Raw genomic sequence first — 18,073 nt, 5'->3', positions numbered from 1 at the left:
AGTCCGTCCGTGTTTTCCGGCAGCAGACGAAGGCTTGTCCTACTGTGACAAAGCAGGAGATGAGGTGTGTGTTTTTCGCCAGTGCACGAAGACGTGTACTGCAGTGGCAGGGCGTGAGTGGATAATAGGTGTTTTCTTTTTGAAGAAGAAAACTTCAAAAGAAGTTTTCTTTTTGAAGTGCAGTACGATGCGAGAGTTTCCTGGGAGGGAAACCTCAGACGCGGCGGAACGACAACCGGCGCTGGACTTTGAATGTTTCCTCGAAGAGAAGCATTCAAGCTTTGTTCGAAGATTTTTGGACTGAATATTTTTCACGAACATTTTAGTCTATAAGAACCTTGGTTAGTTATTGCATGACTCGAAAGGTACGTGCAAAACAACAGGTACAAATGACAGCCCGAGCTACAATGCAGTATGATGCAATAGAGAGAAAAGGGAAGGCCGGGAGCGTGCGCCTCGGATTCCTATCGGGTACATGAAAACCAGAAGCTGGTCAGACGCGACACTTCTTGCGATCGACCGGCCTTTCTGAACGGTTGTAGCGAGAACGCCCTTCCTACGTGTGTTTTTGTTTTCTCACGAGAGCGCATGTGTTTCTTTTTCTATGTCTCTACCTCCCCCTCTTTCTTGCCCCTATTTCTCCACGCCCAGTGCAGGGTAGCAAACCAAATGCCAATATCTGGTATCCTCCCAGCCTTCCTTTTTCTCTCTATCTCTTTCTATATTACATGATATTGCATTGTAGTGCGGGCTGTCGTTTGTGCCTGTTGTATTGAACGTACCTTGTGAGTGGTGTCGTATTGTGTTTGATAACTGACGAGTGTACACGCTTGTGTGTTGTTTGTTCGGCCTTACTGAGAATATATTGTTCGTCTTGTTATCAACTCTCGGCTCTGCCCCGTTATTTGGACCACATCAGATGTTCGCTCACGCACCAAAAGGAAGGACAAACACTAAGTTGTCCGTGCTTTCGTGGTGCGTTTTGGGGGGGGGGGCGACACGTTAGCCCTTGGAATTAGCCCGGTGATTTCCTCCCTATTGACGGGACTACTGACACATACGCAAAAAAAAAAGCTAAAACGAAAAACATGCTCCGACTCATTCGGCGAGTCTCGGGTCGCAGACGAGGCCTTGGAGAGGCCAACCTCGTGCGCATGAACCACGTGTTCCTAATGATGAGCCACATCAATTACGTCGCCTCTGCCCACAACTGGACGAAGGTGGAAAAGATGAAAGTGAACACACTCATGTGCAAAAGCATTAAACAAGTCCTTGGTTTACCTCAAAACACGAGTACTTCCCGTCTCGACCAACTAGGCATGCACAACAATATCGATGAAGAGATCGAGGCCCAAACCACGGCCCAAGTGATCCGCTTCTCCTCCTCAAAGGCAGGCCGCCGACCTCTAAGTGAGGCTGGCGTGTCCCCACATCTCTACCTTGAACGCGCAGTAACACTCGCCAGAGCTGTCCGCGCTACCTGCATGGTAACCAAATTTCCACGAATTGTTCACCCACCACACAACAAAGGCAGACGCCTGGCCCGCGCGATCCTCGACCGTACCGCTGCGAATCGCAACTCTGCCATCTTAGTCAAGGCGGCGCAATACAATTACTCCTCAACCTTCGCACTCACGGTAGTAGATGGCGACAAAGCCCTTCGCTCAGCCGCCTCGGTTAGGCTATAGCAACGAGCGCCATAGCCGAGCAGGTTGCTATAGCTTTAGAGATGATCGACCCCCCCCCCCCCCCGCACACCCATGTCTTCACATACTCTCGCGCCGCCATTCGGGCATACAAAAGCTGCAACATCACTCGAGAAGCAGCCCAAATTCTACAAACACGCAAATGCATGAGCTTGCACTACCTCTCTTGGTTCCCGGGCCACATGGGGCAAAGAAGTCAACCCACAGCAACCCACCCTTAATGAAATGGCTCATGATGGAGTGCCAGAGCTGACCTGCCGCGACGATCAATCAGACACCGAAGAGCTGGGCCCCTACGTACAGTTTAATGACCCTTTACTCACCTTCTACGAAATTACCTCCTAATACCGAAACAACAGAAGTCAATACCCTTTACCAGACGCAAAGCTCGAACGCGCGCAAGAGGTAGCCTTTTGCATGCTACAAACGAGATCGTATCTATCACGGGGCCGACTCAGCCGTTATAACTCGGACATAGGTGTACAATATCCAGACTGCTCAGAAGTGTACTCTTCACTCGAACACATGCTCTGGCGATGTCCCGAGTTACCTCGAGGACCTCTCGCCAGTGAGTTCAACTGGGAGGAGGCACTCAGGAGCCCCAATCTCCGAAACCAACAAAAGACAGTCCAGAGCGCCCAAGAATTGGTGAAATGCCACCACGTTCCCGCCCCGACTCGGGCGTCGCCTACAGTAGCGGCAGCTGGGATGTCCCTCGTGGACACCTTTGTGGCTTAAACTCCTCAGAAACATTTAATAAAGTTCTCGACCGACCGACCGACCGACCGACCGACCGACCGACCGACCGACCGACCGACCGACCGACCGACCGACCGACCGACCGACCGACCGACCGACCGACCGACCGACCGACCGACCGACCGACCGACCGACCGACCGACCGACTGACTGACTGACTGACCGACCGACCGACCGACCGACCGACCGACCGACCGACCGACCGACCGACCGACCGACCGACCGACCGACCGACCGACCGACCGACTGACTGACCGACTGACTGACTGACTGACTGGTGCATACGATAATTTATCGCCTTATTATTTCATGTCATGATACTCAAAAACAAGAAAACATCCGCTTAACAGCCTAATATGGTGGCGCAAAGATATCTTACGGCAAATAGTCTCAGCGGATGGTTCCCGGATACTGCACAATGACGCTGACGAGGAGGAGGCTTGGCAGCGGCATTGCGTAAGTGGTATTCACACGAGAATCAAGGAACTGATTGGGCCTTACGGAGTGTTCAATAAGTGCTCTCAATGCCTCTTTTTTTTTTTTTTAACAGAGTGCGGGGAAAAAGCATTTTACCCCGCGTAGATGGAAGTGCACGACAACAGCTTCATGTTGCCTTTTTTTGAGTCGCTTGTGGTTATACGGATCGCTAATCATGAATAGCCATATGGCCACAGAAATATGCATATGCATGGCAACAAGCACCTGCGTTTCGAGCAAGTTCTACTGATTATCGCCTCTATATTTCTGCCGGAGAGGCTTGATGCAAGCAAGCGAGAGCAATTCACGACTAATCACAAGTTGCACTTTGCCGGGCCTAACCAAATGAGGGAAAAATAGTAAGGTGAAGTAAAGCATATGGAATATTATTTCCTGTCTTTAACTGTAGTGTAGTAATCATGACAAGAAAGTTGAAATTATTTAGGCTGGACATAAAACCACCCTAGCCGTGAATGGGATCCAAGCCTACGACCTCCGAGACTCCAGGAAGGTGGAATGTGTCGCGTTCGTTTACCTGAATACTATTAGCAATTCCAAGTGCCAAACCTCATTGACTGGGACGGCGTACGGTACCCTGTTAGACATTTTTTTGCCTTTTTGCCTATATACTCTGTACCTTATAAGTGCGAACCAATCCGAAAGTATTGACAAAGGCGAAGTTCTCGAATGAGAGCAAACTTGCATCACGATTTCCACTTTGCACGTCGAAGATGAAAAGTATGCAGAGCATGATTAATTATTGAAGTCTACATTCCGGAAAAGTTTAAATACCCTTGATCATCGGCTTGGCACACTCTTCCACAAAATCCACTGCACTGAACTTCCCCAATGCGAGCATTTGAGCACGTGTTTCTTAAACCTATTTAAAACACGCCGTCGTAAATAACGCGGCGGTAAAGTACACATCTGGGCGAGTTTCAAACGAATCATACAATGAAAATCAACGCGGACGCGACGCTGCCAAAGCTATAGACGCCGTGGCCTGATCGTTGAATTTCTCTAAACTTTATTTCAAACACACGGTCACGTAAACTTTCTGCCGTGAGATTTACGTGTGGAGGATCGAAGTACATTTAGTTTAAAGATGATTTCGTAGGTTTTCCTTTTATAGGTAAACAAACATCGCAAATCTGAAGCACTTATCATTCTCACGATGTTTGAAGCACTGACCATGTGGCAATGTAGGTGCTAGAGCCTGATTATGATTTCTCTCTAAGTATTATAGTATCACACTCAATGACTCTCCTTGTCTAACTCTTTTTGATAAGAAACCCCGGGATAAAACTCGGTGCAGGATGTTTCCTTACTGTTCGCTCTTCGAACTTTACTTCTGCGCAGAATGTAGCGAGATGGCAGCATTCCTGAAGCTGACGCTTAATGCTTGTGACCTGATTCGACAAAACAGCGTGTGCATTACCGTAGTTTTTGGTCTCCTGGAGAACAGTATCGTGCGTTTAACTCTCCATTGGCACTGCGATGATTTTCAGCCGTCCGCGCAGGCCTATTTGCCGCATACGAACATGGCTGAGGCCTGAAGTGTATTCAAAAGAGCTTGTGTTGTGGCTAGTCAGAACATCTTACTCGAATAAGCAGCGCTGCGCACTTGTAATCATTCGAAGAGCCAAACAGTGAGAACATAGCGCCATGATTATTCTTCGCTTTCTTTTTTTTTTTACCAAGGAGAGCCCGTCTCCTCCCCCCAAAAAGAGAGAGAGAGAGAGTGCGCTCCCCGTTCTAGACCAGTCGCGCCAAGGCGTGATTGCGATGGTAGTGCACTGACAGCAGCTGAGCTGCGGTTCCAAGGCCGGGTTTATCAGCATGATTACAGTAGATCAACCCTATCCTCCCTATCCCCACGCTTGCGTATACCCTTGAGGAAAAGCGTACGGACAGTAATCCGTAAAGTTTTGCAGCATGCTAGCACTAGTGTTAAGCCATAAACTGTACTTCGATGATGAATTCCGTCGAACAATCCAATCCAATCAGTAATTGTGTTTAAAATATACACACATATCTTGTAATGTTTCGAAAGTGAACTTTTTCGCTCTCCCTCACACAGGCTTTTGTTATAATTGACGTGTAAAAATATCTGCCACATTTTAATTTAGCGTGTTGTACTGGCATGATTATTTAAACGGTCGGGGTATTTCTACACATTCCTTGTTTTTGTTTCTTTGAAAAAAAAATGTCACACTACGCTATTACAATAAACTTCGTCTCGTAGTATAAGTGCTTTCAAGCGATGTTTTATCAACTGTTATATATTTATGAAACTGCCGCTACTTTGTTTATTATTGTTACAACTTGTGCTCTTTACTGCTCCTTGTGTGCCTTATTGATTGGGACCAAGAAGGTTTAAAAAAAATGCTGGAATGGGAACTCTTGCCCACAAGTGAAGCCGTGCCAACCATAGGATGACGGCCGTGGCAGCCATCTTACTGGGGGCATGATGAACTGTCGACGTTCGGCGATGGAGAAGGAGCGTTTTCTTCGCACGCCCAACGACTTTAACGTGGCAAACTTTTCGGGTCACTGCGCTCAAAGTGCGTCCTTGAGTTACTCCACGAATTCAAGGCAAATTTTATGAGAAATCAAGTCAACGATACAAGTCTCTGCGAATTATTTTTTCGGAAACCACTATTTTTAATCATTAATAACGTAGCCTTTAGACTAATAAATCGCAGCCACTTGATGTCTAAGTGGGCACCACCAGAAAATGACATGTTTCTTAGATCTTTGGAGGGTAAAACTTGGCTTCACTACTGAATGCAAAGCATTGCGGGAGCTTCCACTTCACCAATTTTTTTTTTAAACCTTCTTGACTGGGACGGCATATGGCACCCTGTTAGGCATTAATTTGCCTTTTTGCCTGTATACTCTGTCCCTTACATGTCTACACTGTTACTCTGTAACTGTTTTATGATTGATTGACTAAATAATTGATTGATTGAAAGAATGAAAATTCCAGCATCGTTCCTTCAGCCGATATATTTATGTTATAACGGGTGTAGACATACGCTTGGCGCAGCCGCAATCTTAAAAATAAAAAGATTAGCCCATACGTCACCGGCAGCCGCACCCACAAAATTGCTACGTGCGGCGCTGTTGTTACCGAGCACGCCGACGATAGCGAGATTGCTAAGCACATTTCATTTCCGAAGCAGAGGTGGCCGGCGGACAGGCGGAAAGCAACCCATCTTGATGGTGGCCCATGCTAAAGCCAACATTCTAAAGAAATGCTTGTTCGTTGCTTTTCGGCTGACGAGGCTGTACGCACACAATTTTTTTTTCCTTTTTTTGCCCCACTGAGCATTGGTGTCTTTATCGCAGTTGCCCGACAAAAACAGTTTCTTGGACGGCTTTCTGCCGGCCACCCTGCTTCTATATTGGCGTGCTCGAAAGCAAAAAACAGCGCCACGTGTCAAATCTGGCCGCTATATGGCAACTGGTTCCTTGTGCCAATCTTTTTTCATTGCGACTGTACCGTTATGAATACGTGCAGGGGTACATGCCCGTCAGCTCCGCTCCCCCCCCCCCTCCGGCTTTCGCTCCATTGCAAGGCAAGGTAGTCCCGGTTTGCTTCCATCTTCCAGTATATTTCCATTTTTTTCCTGGTTTGCTGATATAAAGTATAAGTTGAATATATAAAGTATATACAAGTATCATAATCGCATAGGATGGAGGCGCTGCTGAAGCTCTCGTCTTTCCACCGCGTTTAGCTTAACTGCTTGAACACCGAGTACGCGGCACGATAGCCTTCTGTGGGAATGCTAATGAAGACGCTTACGTGGTTTCGAGGCGTACCTTCTGCGTAGAGACGAGGCGGGGTGCTGCTACCTCAGAATACTTCAACGAAGAGTTCACGGCCATCGACGACGGGATGGAGAGATCGAGAGCCAGTTTGAAGAAGAGTTTGCACCATGGCTGGACACTGTGTGGGACAGCAGTGACATCGATGACGAGACCGAGGGCCCACTTGTCCAAGGGCATTCAGTGTGGCCTCAGACCACAGCCAGCAGCTCTGAATGTACACAAGCTTGTAACGTAATGCAATATAATATATGCACACTCCCTTAGCCAGCCGAGAGCCGCCCTCCTTTCGTTGATCATATGTAACCGACCTCATTTAAAATGAACGTATTTGATGCACCATGCTCTGGCGAATCCACGAAGTTATCCACGCTCATTCTAGACGACTGGATCCCGATTCGCATTCAGCAGGCAGGGGCGTCGCTGCTGCGTCTGTTGCGCGTCATGCACGACCTCAAGGCTTCGTCGGATCCGTGAATTGCTGCGCATGGTCGAGTGTGATTTGAAGGTTATCGCGCGAGCATCGACCAAGAACTACACCAGCACCACAGCCATGAACACACTTTCGGGGAGAGGGTTTCGGGGAGAGCTTCACTCGCTCTTTTTGCTGTTAAGCGGCGATCACTCCCGCCTGAAGAAGCTGTCCACGAAGCAGCGCGAATCATCAGCTTTGAACGCTCGTTCACGCTGAGGAATAGGAACGCAATTCAAGGAATTTTGAGAAATAGCAGCCAAGCCCGACTTGCTTGTCATGTCACAACGTAACTGATTGTTGTAACCAACGCGAGATTAATCCACTCTGAATCAGCCCGCCGCAGTAGCCAAAGTAAACACCTCCTAAAATTCTTCAGGACTGCGCCTCATGTGACATGACGTCAGCTACGTCATCACTCGCCGTCCGACCGGTCCTGCGGGAGCGCGCCGCTTCTGGCACTCCTCCCGCAGTGAACCAGTTGTATCTCAGCAACATTGTTTTCTCTCGCGTCTGAATGTCTTCAAAGGGTCTTGTTAATTATAAGAAACTTCTCAAACGTGGAAACTTCCTGTAGTAAGAGTTAGTTTATTCAACATGTACACACGAAACAAGGGCACGAAGCAATGATCAAAAACAAATAAATGAACATACTAATAAAAATTACAAATGATACATGAGCACTTTATTTTGGAGCAACAGTTTTCAATTTCCGTGCTTTTGCGACAGCTTTGGCATCAGCTTTAACAACAGCGGCTGCGTCATTCCTTTCTGTGCAATAATTATTCAGCAGAACGTTTGTTGCACATTTTATCAACATATTTATCACCAAATCTGGTTCGTGTTCATTCGCACAAGTCACCAGTTCCTCAAATGCTGGCAAGCTCTCCTTCACAAGCTGTTGAACAATACATCTGTGATTTGGTGCCTGCAGAAAGCACGCGGCATTTTTTTCATTCTGCAGCAACTTTTCAACAACTTCAGTGTGCATCACTATTGTCACAACACACGCGTTCGGAAATTTCAAGCCACCTCGATTGAGACTTGCTATTAAAGAATTAGCATCACCATCGCACTCAGCATCGCAACTATCAGCAAGAAGGTTCTCTTGACAGTAGTTGCACTTCAACGTTTTTACCACAGAGTTAGTGCAAAAGCCTCCAACATAAGCAAAAACAGCGACGCGTGTGCTTAAGCTGTCAAGGTCTTCAGGTTTGACAGTAACTCTGAAGTCCTGTTGATTTGTGGCTGTTGCCGATGGAAGAGCCTCATCAATGAAATCGTCACTGCTCATCATAGGAAGAGTATTTTGTAGGTGAATCCTGCCTTCACTTTCGTACAGCTGCCTAATGCTGATGTGGTAATGACCACCAGCCATTTGCCTGTACTGGCCAAATCGGTTTTCGAGGCCGTCTGTCTGCAGCTTGCCGAGCAGGACATATTTATAACGAAGCTCGACAAGGCAGTACTTGGTGAATGGAAGTATTGCATAGGCGGAATGCTTCAGAGCAGATTGAGTTTCTCGCCTGAGAATGCCGTTGTCGTGTTTGTAGGATTCCCACACATCCAACCAAGTGACAAATGCATCGAGAAATTCCAGCTTAAGGTCACCATTCAGGCACGAAACTGGCTCTTCATAAACATCTCTGTGGTGATGGCCTTTGTGAGGTGTTTTAACGTTTACAATCTTCCACCAGCGGAGAACTATCCTGATAAAATTGGCAGTTTCTTTGGCATGCCATAAAGCATGAAAGTTCCAGTGGTGATCCAGTGCCTCAGCTACAAAAGCATTGAATATTTGTAGTACTAGCTTAACATTCTGTTTTTCGAAGTTGCTAGGATTTAGAGCCTTTGACGAAAGGCGATAGCTGTATTTCAAAAGCTCAGAAGCCTCTAGCTTGTGCAGCTCCCGAATATCTTTGAATGATGCCCGCTGTATGCAGTCGGGATGGACACTGTTGTTTGAGAGATCAAACATTAGAAAATATAGGTTTGTCCCAAGATTCTTCTGATTTATCCAGTTGTTTCGGATGCATTTCAACAAGTGCACAGAATCCACAACATAAAACATAGGTCTTGTTGCGTCTTTTGGATTTGGGTAAACGATGCTCAGCTTTGGCGGATCTGAAAACATACTGAGTGCCTTGCGATTGATTGCGTTGTTGTCTGAAACTACTGCAAGAACTTTAAAACCTATTTCCTCAAGGCCCATGATTTCATTTTTTAGGACAGCATGAAGAGAGTGAGCATTCATTGTTCGTGCAGGCAGAATGTGCACCACCTCGCGAAAAGAACTCAGCATGCTTTGCACCATAAACACATGATCAGAAGTAGCGACCTCTTCACTGTTTCCTGCTGCCCCTGAAATTTTTCCACCTTTAAAATCGAAGAAAGGCTGGATGTGAATTTCGTCGAGCATGAGAACCACGACACTTCCATGCGGCTGCAATTGCTTAAATCTGTGCTTTATGTACCTGAGAAAATTTTCACTGGCTGACTCAGTGTCAGGTGACAAGTGAAACGAGGAGCAGACATTTCGACAAGTACTGGGATGTGGCATGGCAGAAAAACCTGAATCCCTCAGAAATTTGTAGGCGTGTGGAGATATGGTATGCAATATGCAAGCAACCACCATACTTTCGGAGGAATACTGGAATCGTTGTTTTCCAAGCAACGCCACTTGTTCTCGCAAGAACCGACTGATACGTTTCTTGCTGTCAATGGCATCTCGTTCAAGTTGCTCAAGAAGGCTAAGGACTACGTCACAAAGACCTTCTGAGGAGCATTTTTCATCGAGGATGCTTTGAAGGCTACTCAGGATGGCAGACAGGACATTCACATTCCCAATGCTTCCTGGCACGACATAATCACCTATGCGGCTGAATTTGGTACCATGAAAACATACACTGTTACTCAGGTCGCTGAAAACAGTAACAGACGACCGCAACATCGGCATGCTCTCATCAACAATATTTAAAAACAGGGCACAGTTTGTGCGGTGAATTACAATCCACTCATTTGGCACAGGTGCACTTTTCAAACATTCCATAAGCTCAAGAAGCGAGGAAAAATAGCATTTCGTTTCTTCATCACGATAAGAAGCCTTCGATTCTGCGATGGCACGAGCGAGGTCAGCCGCTTCTCGGCGCATTTTTTTCGTTTCCGGGCATTCTCTCGGAGAAGGGTTATCCTTCGACAAGTACGAAGGGCATCCTGGGAACAGTGTGGGCACTGATCCTGAACGCAGGCGTGGTACTTTCAGTGAGACCTCTAGCACTCTTCCTGTCATAGGATCCGTGTAGGACGACTTGTTCTGAAGGCATGACTCGGTGAAATGCAATGCGCATACCTGCATACCAACAGCAGTCGCAGAGTGTCAGTGAACCTCGGAATGCGTCCAAAAATTGCACAAGCGCTTCGCGAACTGTTACAATGAGTATAATTTCACCATCAGTGTGATGCAATGGTGACATCCAGTTTGCTCTTACCTTGTTGTTTTCCGTAGGAAAGAAATCCTTTCTTGGAATAGCACTGAGCCACTTCTTCCTTAGCACTTCATCCTTGGAGAATGAAAATACTTGAACTTTCTTCCCGGTCTTGTAATTACTTGAACATGCCGGCACACAGCACTTATTGGGCATGTCAGAAGCTTCGTGCAATAAAATTTCGGCAGTAAAATTCACTGCACACAACGCAAAGAAAATGGCTCGGCAGACTCGCGAAAAAAACACGCGCAGCACGGCTGTCACCACTGCAGCGAGTGGAAATTCGGGAATGCGTGACGGAACCGCTCAGGAAGTATTGGACTGGTAGGACGGCTGGTGGTGACGTCACGGCGGAGGGTGCAGGCCTGAAGAATTTTTAGGAGGTGTTGCCAAAGTACTCAACTCGGCTGCTGACCTGCAGGTCGCGGGATTGAATCCCGGCTGCGGTGGCTGCATTTTGGATGGAGGCGAAAACACTGTAGGCCAGTATGCTCAGATTTGGGTGCACGTCAAAGGACCCCAGGTGGTCGGTCGAAATTTGCAAAACCCTCCACTACGGCGTCTCTCATAATGATATGCTGGTTTTGGTACGTTAAACCCCACAGATCATCAACCCACTCTGTATCACGTCCTGATTTCATGGAAGAGGTGGCCTTACCGAGCTTGTCGCTCTATTTCAGAGCAAGACGAACCCACCAACGCCGCTGGCGTCGACGTTTTTTTGTGCTCTTCGTGCATTACAAACAGCGTCTTGCCAGCAAAGTGACAAGTACAGCTTCTTCTTGCTACCTGAGTTGCCCCGCCGCGGTGGTCTAGTGGCTAAGGTACTCGGCTGCCGACCCGCAGGGCGCGGGTTCGAATCCAAGCTGTGGCGGCTGCATTTCCGATGGAGGCGGAAATGTTGTAGGCCCGTGTGCTCAGATTTGGGTGCACGTTAAAGAACCCCAGGTGGTCTAAATTTCCGGAGCCCTCCACTACGGCGTCTCTCATAACCATATAGTGGACGTTAAACCCCACATATCAATCAATCAATTGCTACCTCAGTACGATAAATATTGAAGTCTACATGACCGGATAACGTAGGGGCGTTTGCGAGCTGCAAACACAAGCGGGTGACAGCGTATCCATCCCGCGTCCTACGTGCCATGGTAGATGGTATATTGGGTGGCGCCGTGCGCTTCCAGTGCGAACGACACTGTGTTTGACAGGAGAATTCCGCTCGCTTTAGAAAACGGATTTTTCAGTGTGAACGAGGCGTAACACTTCTTTCCCATTAAGGGCGGTAACAGCGCACAAACTCACGTGACGAAGAGAAGGCACGCAAACAAGCGCTCACAATATATCAGCAACGAGCCCAACTGTCAGTCTTTTTTCTTTCCCAGCAATTTTGTTATTGTCTGCGGAGATAACAGCCCACGAAAAATGCACTTCATCGCAACGACTGTAAGCTTCAAAATGTAGTAAGGTTGTAAAGTTCCACGTAGGCACGATTGTTGTAGCATCGAACTGCCAACAAGGGAGATCAGAATGCGCAACTTGAATTTCACGGTTACGAAACGTGCTGCTAGGCCCCTTACAAATTAGGCCTATCGCGCTCCCACGATATCTTTCGAATCTCGCTAGAGGCCATATTCATCGAGCAGAGTCGACACTAGTTGTTTGAGATGCATGGATTGACTGTGCTCTAAACGCACGAAGAAAGACACAAAGACGCAGAGTGCTCGTCATTCGTTCCCTTGTGTAGTCAAATTTCTTCAAGCATTTAAACCACAGTTTAATTTTCAGATTTGAGATTTGGTTTATTTCACCATAATCGATACATAATAATATATACAGTTCGAACCAAGGTCGAATAGAAAAGAGTAAAATTATCATACAAGATGAGGATAGCAGGGTAAAAGCTGCAATATCTGCAGCTTGACAAGCCCCGCCACCCCGACACAATGGTAGCAACGTGCGGTACAGAGAGAGGTTTACTTAAGGCAAAACATTTCAACTCGCATTGCAAAAATTGCTACGAACACTCAAGAAAATTTTTTTATTGAAAGCTAAACATTTAATGCAACCATACTTAAAATAGAATTTTTAGGCATTACACGTAGAGTATCGCTTGTTAATTTGAACTTATTTAGTACAGTTATGCTATGTATTTATCGAGCTCAAAGAAAAAAAATCAATGCACATCCACGCAGTGAATGATGATGAGTGGGGCGAAACGCCCATATGTCCATCCGTCCGTCCCTCCGTCTGCCCATCCGTCCATCTGTCTGTCTGTGTGCCTGTCTGTCTGCCTGTCCATCCGTCTGTCTGTCTGTCTGTCTGTCTGTCTGTCTGTCTGTCTGTCTGTCTGTCTGTCTGTCTGTCTGTCTGTCTGTCTGTCTGTCTGACGGACTCAGTCCATGCATCCGTCCATCCATCCGTCCATCTAGAGAACACTCCAAGTACCGCCATCTCGCATCTTTTATTCATATATTATACATCATTTACAAGTACCGCCATCCAGCGGACATTCTAAGGACTACAAAACAGGAGTTGGCTACTACGACTACGACACAGGGCATTCAACCCACGCTGTAAGGAACTTCGCCCCTAAAGAACAAAGCGGGGGAGGGGGGGTCCCTGATTCGCTGCGTAGTGGCTAATCATGCAGAAAGGGAAAATAAGCCTGCAATAACTTTTCATGGGTTTTATGTTTATGTTTATCCATGAGTCCAATCTATCCATCCATTCATCCTTCTACCCATCGGTCCATCTGTCTGTTCGTCTATCTATCTATCTATCTATCTATCTATCTATCTATCTATCTATCTATCTATCTATCTATCTATCTATCTATCTATCTATCTATCTATCTATCTATCTATCTATCTATCTATCTATCTATCTATCTACTTAGTTACGTGAATCAGCGTGATTCCTTGTCCGACATGGCATCTGGTGCGAAGGAGTTTCAAGCCCTGGCCTCCCTGTGAGGCACAATGCTCAATGGCCACGCAGAGGGTCCGTTTTTAAATGCCATCCGATTCTTAAATTAGTTTTTTATATATTTTCAGTTTTTCTCAATTATAGCAATCGCGGTTATGAGCACCTGCGGCGTCTGCGGAAAAATACGCCACTATGATCGACTGTTGTTGTGATCTCATATGAGTAAATAAAATAGAGGAGGCACTGATAAAAGCTTTCGTTGTGAAAGTTCTTCACACCCTCCGCTAGGGCGCCTCATTGTTGTTTCTCATGTGATATTCACACAGGGAACGAATCCACCAATCGTAGCAAGGAGAGCCCACCACGTGACAATCTACGTGATGACGACGTCTTTAGACGATGAGGCCCCACAGTAGTGAATTGACTGATTAAAACTCCACGGCAGCTCGAAGAGCTGCCGTGGAGTTTGTTACGCAAGAATCCCCTAGTAGATGGGCCATTTTCTGTGACTCTAAGGCAGCCCTTCAATGCGTGCGAAGTCTACGACGTGGAAACTACCACCAGATGGTGTATCGTATTAATGAAATTTGTCATCGCGCTGCTGATCAAGGACACGACATTATTTTACAATGGTTGCCGGGCCATTGTGGCATCAGTGGTAACCACCTCGCCGACGACGCTGCCCGATGTGCCCACGATGGAGCGCCCACACTGTTAATACCCTTGTCAAGAGTAGACGCAGCTAGAGAACTTCGTCACATCGCGCATAATGCCACGCTTGCGCACTGGAATTCTTCACCTAACTCCAATAAATGCCCTAAGAATCTGAAGTCATTACTTCAGAAACAACTGCCATCCAAGATTTCTTGACGTGACGCTAAAATGCTGTGCCGGCTGTGGACTGGGGTAGCGTTTACTAAGTCATTCAGCCATCGCATTGGCATGGCGGATTCATCCATGTGTGAAAGCTGCAACTGTATAGAGACTATTGAACATCTCTTGTGCCACTGTGCCCAATTTGATGAAGATCGCCGGACTCTCCAGTGTGCCTTGAATAGACTCGATGACCGGCCATTTAATGAAGCAAAGATCTTAGGAGCCTGGTCGCGCAGCACATCAGCACAGAAAGCCACACGAGCCCTCCTGAGATACTTGTCAACAACTTCATTGAGGGACCGCCTGTGAAACTCGGCATTGTGTGTGTGATGTGACATGTGTCTATCCTTCTCTCTCTCTTTTACTCCCCTCTTCCCCTCCCCATGTGTAGGGTAGCAAACTGGACGCATAGTCTAGTTAACCTCCCTACCTTTCCTACATTCCTTCTCTCTCTCTCTCTTTATTAAGGTCCTGCGGGACGCGCTAAAGCGCGAAGTGGTCAACTCCCATGTCACGTCGGGGCCGCCAAGCCAGCCCTGTCAGCCGCTTCACGGGCCTGCTGGACAACCTAAAGCTGGTCGGCCAGGAGCGCGTTTCGGATGGCCGCCTCCCACCTGGTCATGAAAGAATCTTGAGGGCACCCCCAGAGCATGTGCGCCAACGTGGACTTCTTCCTCATTCGGGGCACGTGTCTTCCGGATAGTTCTCAGGGTGTGTTGCATCTAGTGTAGAAAGACTCGGCTATGTCTCCGTCTGTAGCAATGTAAGCGTGAGTGCCTGAGGCTGATTTAGTTTCGAGAGAAGAGGACGGGTATTTTTCTACTCCAGGTAACTGGGGTTTCGTGATCTCATTTCAGGTACTTGACGCCCCCCGGCCTTCCATCCAGAGAGAGCCTCGTCTTCATCGATCCCGGTGCCGGCGTGGTAGCGTGAGCCGTCTCAGTAGGGAGTTATAGAATAGCGTTAATTAGCAGACGTTGCGGGCGTAGCGGACGCCAATGAGGTTTGTAGGGTCGCCCATTATGTGCCCGACATGTGTGGAGAACCACATTAGCGAACGCTGTTCCATCCAGTCGGGTACGACACTTTGAGTTGGCGCAAAGGTTGTTCGGAGATTGCACCGCACTCGTAGGCTCTTATTGCCGATTTCGCGTCACTGTGTGTGGCCTCATTGTTCGTATCAATCAGTGCCAATGTGGTAATCACCTGCCCGGCTATGGCTGGGTCGTAGAGATGCACATTTTGTGAGCCGCCTCTTGTCATCTACGGCAGACACGGAAAAGAAGCGCCTCCATGGTACACTCTCAGTGAGGTGCCGGATAACGATCGAATGTTTTATGGGCGGCGTGGTCCTACGTATAAGCCACCGCATTGTGGTGGTCCTTCTTAATTCTCCACAGGGAGGGCGTGCTGTTTTTCAAGAGCTAAACTGTACCCTGTCTTTTATAACCGCCTCGATTTCGCAAGGTTGAAAATTCCTAGAAGTTCTGACTTGATGTCCAAAGCGAATTTCATCAGTGCAAGCCTGCAGTGGTGATTAATAAGCAATTTCGAAGCTGTGTCACCGAAAAATGTAGCATAAAGACCTGTATGGTTTATCGCTGGTTATTTCAGCCTCCTCCCCTCCCTCTTTCATTTAAGGGTGAAGCTCCTAATGCCGTAAGTCTCTTCCTTCTAGCTCGTACGTGACCGCTTAGTTCGATGGCTTACTCAGCAGCTGCGGACGGACGGAAGGACACATAGACAAACCGACAAACAGACAGACAGACAAACGGACAGATAGACGGACAGACGGACGGATGGACGGACAGACAGACAGATGTATGCACAGAAAGACAGACAGACGAAGGACGGATGTACAGACGAACAGTCAGTCAGTCAGTCAGTCAGTCAGTCAGTCAGTCAGTCAGTCAGTCAGTCAGTCAGTCAGTCAGTCAGTCAGTCAGTCAGTCAGTCAGACAGACAGACAGACAGACAGACAGACAGACAGACAGACAGACAGACAGACAGACAGACAGACAGACAGACAGACAATGGATGGATGATTCATGGTTTATCGATAAAATCCTCCGAAGCTTCGCCTCACTCATCATCCTTCACTCCGTGGATATACTATTTAAAAAAATAATTGTCATTAAATTTCTCGAAAGCTGCCTATCCGTTTAGTAAAGCTTCTACGCATCACCACGTGAGCATACCTCCTATGTGCCAAAACTGTCTCTTGATAAGAATTAGCGATGGCTCATTTGTAGTTAGATTTCGTATGAAAAATAAAAGTGATATTGAAATGGTTGTTAAATGTATGCATTTACCCTGCCGAGTGACACTGAAGCGAGCATTACGCAACAGAAATCGCTGGAAAATTGAGTAGCATAGCAATCCACGAAGTAGGGGGTGATGTAATAGTACCGCGTTTCTCTTCCCATGAGCACAGACGAGTCACACGAAAAAGCGTTGCTTTAGAGATGGCCCTAATTGAAAACCGTATCGATCGATCAGACTTAAAGAAAAAGTGCCAGCTGTAACGCTTCACTTCTTATGCATTTCATTGTTTTCGATATGCATAGCATTCATACAGAGAGAGAAACGCAGACACAGAAGGAAGAACATCGTTGCTGTTGTATACAGCGACACGCGAGGCTCGCAAAAGTTCATTAAGCTGATAGGTATTCTGAGAAATATATACCCGATCCTTCACTTGCGCTTCTTTTTTTATGCAAAACAGGGCCGGCAATACGTGCCTTGGGTTTGCAAGAAAAATTTGAATATCATTATCACGAGCCGTCCCTCGTGAGTGCGTGCCTACGAGCGTGCCATCCGTGTAAGACGGGTAGCACCAAAGCTTCGCTGGCCTTTCTTTTCAATAGCCCTCCCCCTTACCACACCACCCCTACATTTTTACGGGTGAAGCTTTTTATAGCGGCACCCTTTCGTCCCTCGTAGCCGTTGTAGTAGTGTGTAACAAGTATAACGTTTTGACCTCCAAGGTGGTGCCGGTGAAAGATTTCTTCTGTGCGGTGTTGAACAATATAAAAAAGCAACCCTTTCTTGTCAATAGTGCTCAATGTACATGTCAATGGCTGCTAATGGGGAGGGAGAGAAAGGAGCATTCGGCTTTTAGTTAACGCGCACGTTGCGATCCACTTTAGCAGCCATTGGCATGTACATTGAGCACTACCTGACAAGAAAGGGTTGCTACGTTATACTCGCTTGGCGTAACCTCCTTAGATTTAGAAAGGTTTAGCGAGCGTTGAGCCGCAGTGCCATGAATACAGATAACTAGTATATACCATGAACTCGAGGTGGTTAAAGGTGGGAAGTAGACCCAAAGCGCAAGCCGTAAGAAACTGTGCGTGTGCCACCTCTCGTTTAGTCCTTGGAATGTCCGCTGGATGGTGGTGCTTCTATATGGGGAATATATGATGAAAAGATGCGAGATGGTGGTACTTGGAGTGTTGAATAGATGGACGAACGAACACACATACAGATGCATGAACAAACGCAGGGACGGACGCACGAACAGACGCACGCACGGACGGGCG

The 18,073-nt window shown here is 47.2% G+C and overlaps 1 long non-coding RNA gene across 1 annotated transcript; it reads right to left on the bottom strand.

Moving 5' to 3' along the window:
• Positions 1-10,166: 10,166 nt before the first annotated feature.
• Positions 10,167-10,893, bottom strand: LOC142764826 (uncharacterized). Its single transcript, XR_012883913.1, has 2 exons — positions 10,734-10,893; positions 10,167-10,594 (listed from the first exon to the last, which is right to left on the bottom strand). It is a non-coding gene; the product is annotated as an uncharacterized LOC142764826 (long non-coding RNA).
• Positions 10,894-18,073: the final 7,180 nt, after the last annotated feature.

This window comes from Rhipicephalus microplus, chromosome 6 (assembly GCF_043290135.1).
Source record: "Rhipicephalus microplus isolate Deutch F79 chromosome 6, USDA_Rmic, whole genome shotgun sequence".
Lineage (NCBI taxonomy): Eukaryota > Metazoa > Arthropoda > Arachnida > Ixodida > Ixodidae > Rhipicephalus > Rhipicephalus microplus.
The sequence above is the reverse complement of the archived record's forward strand: the minus strand, read 5'-3'. Positions and strand labels throughout refer to the sequence as shown.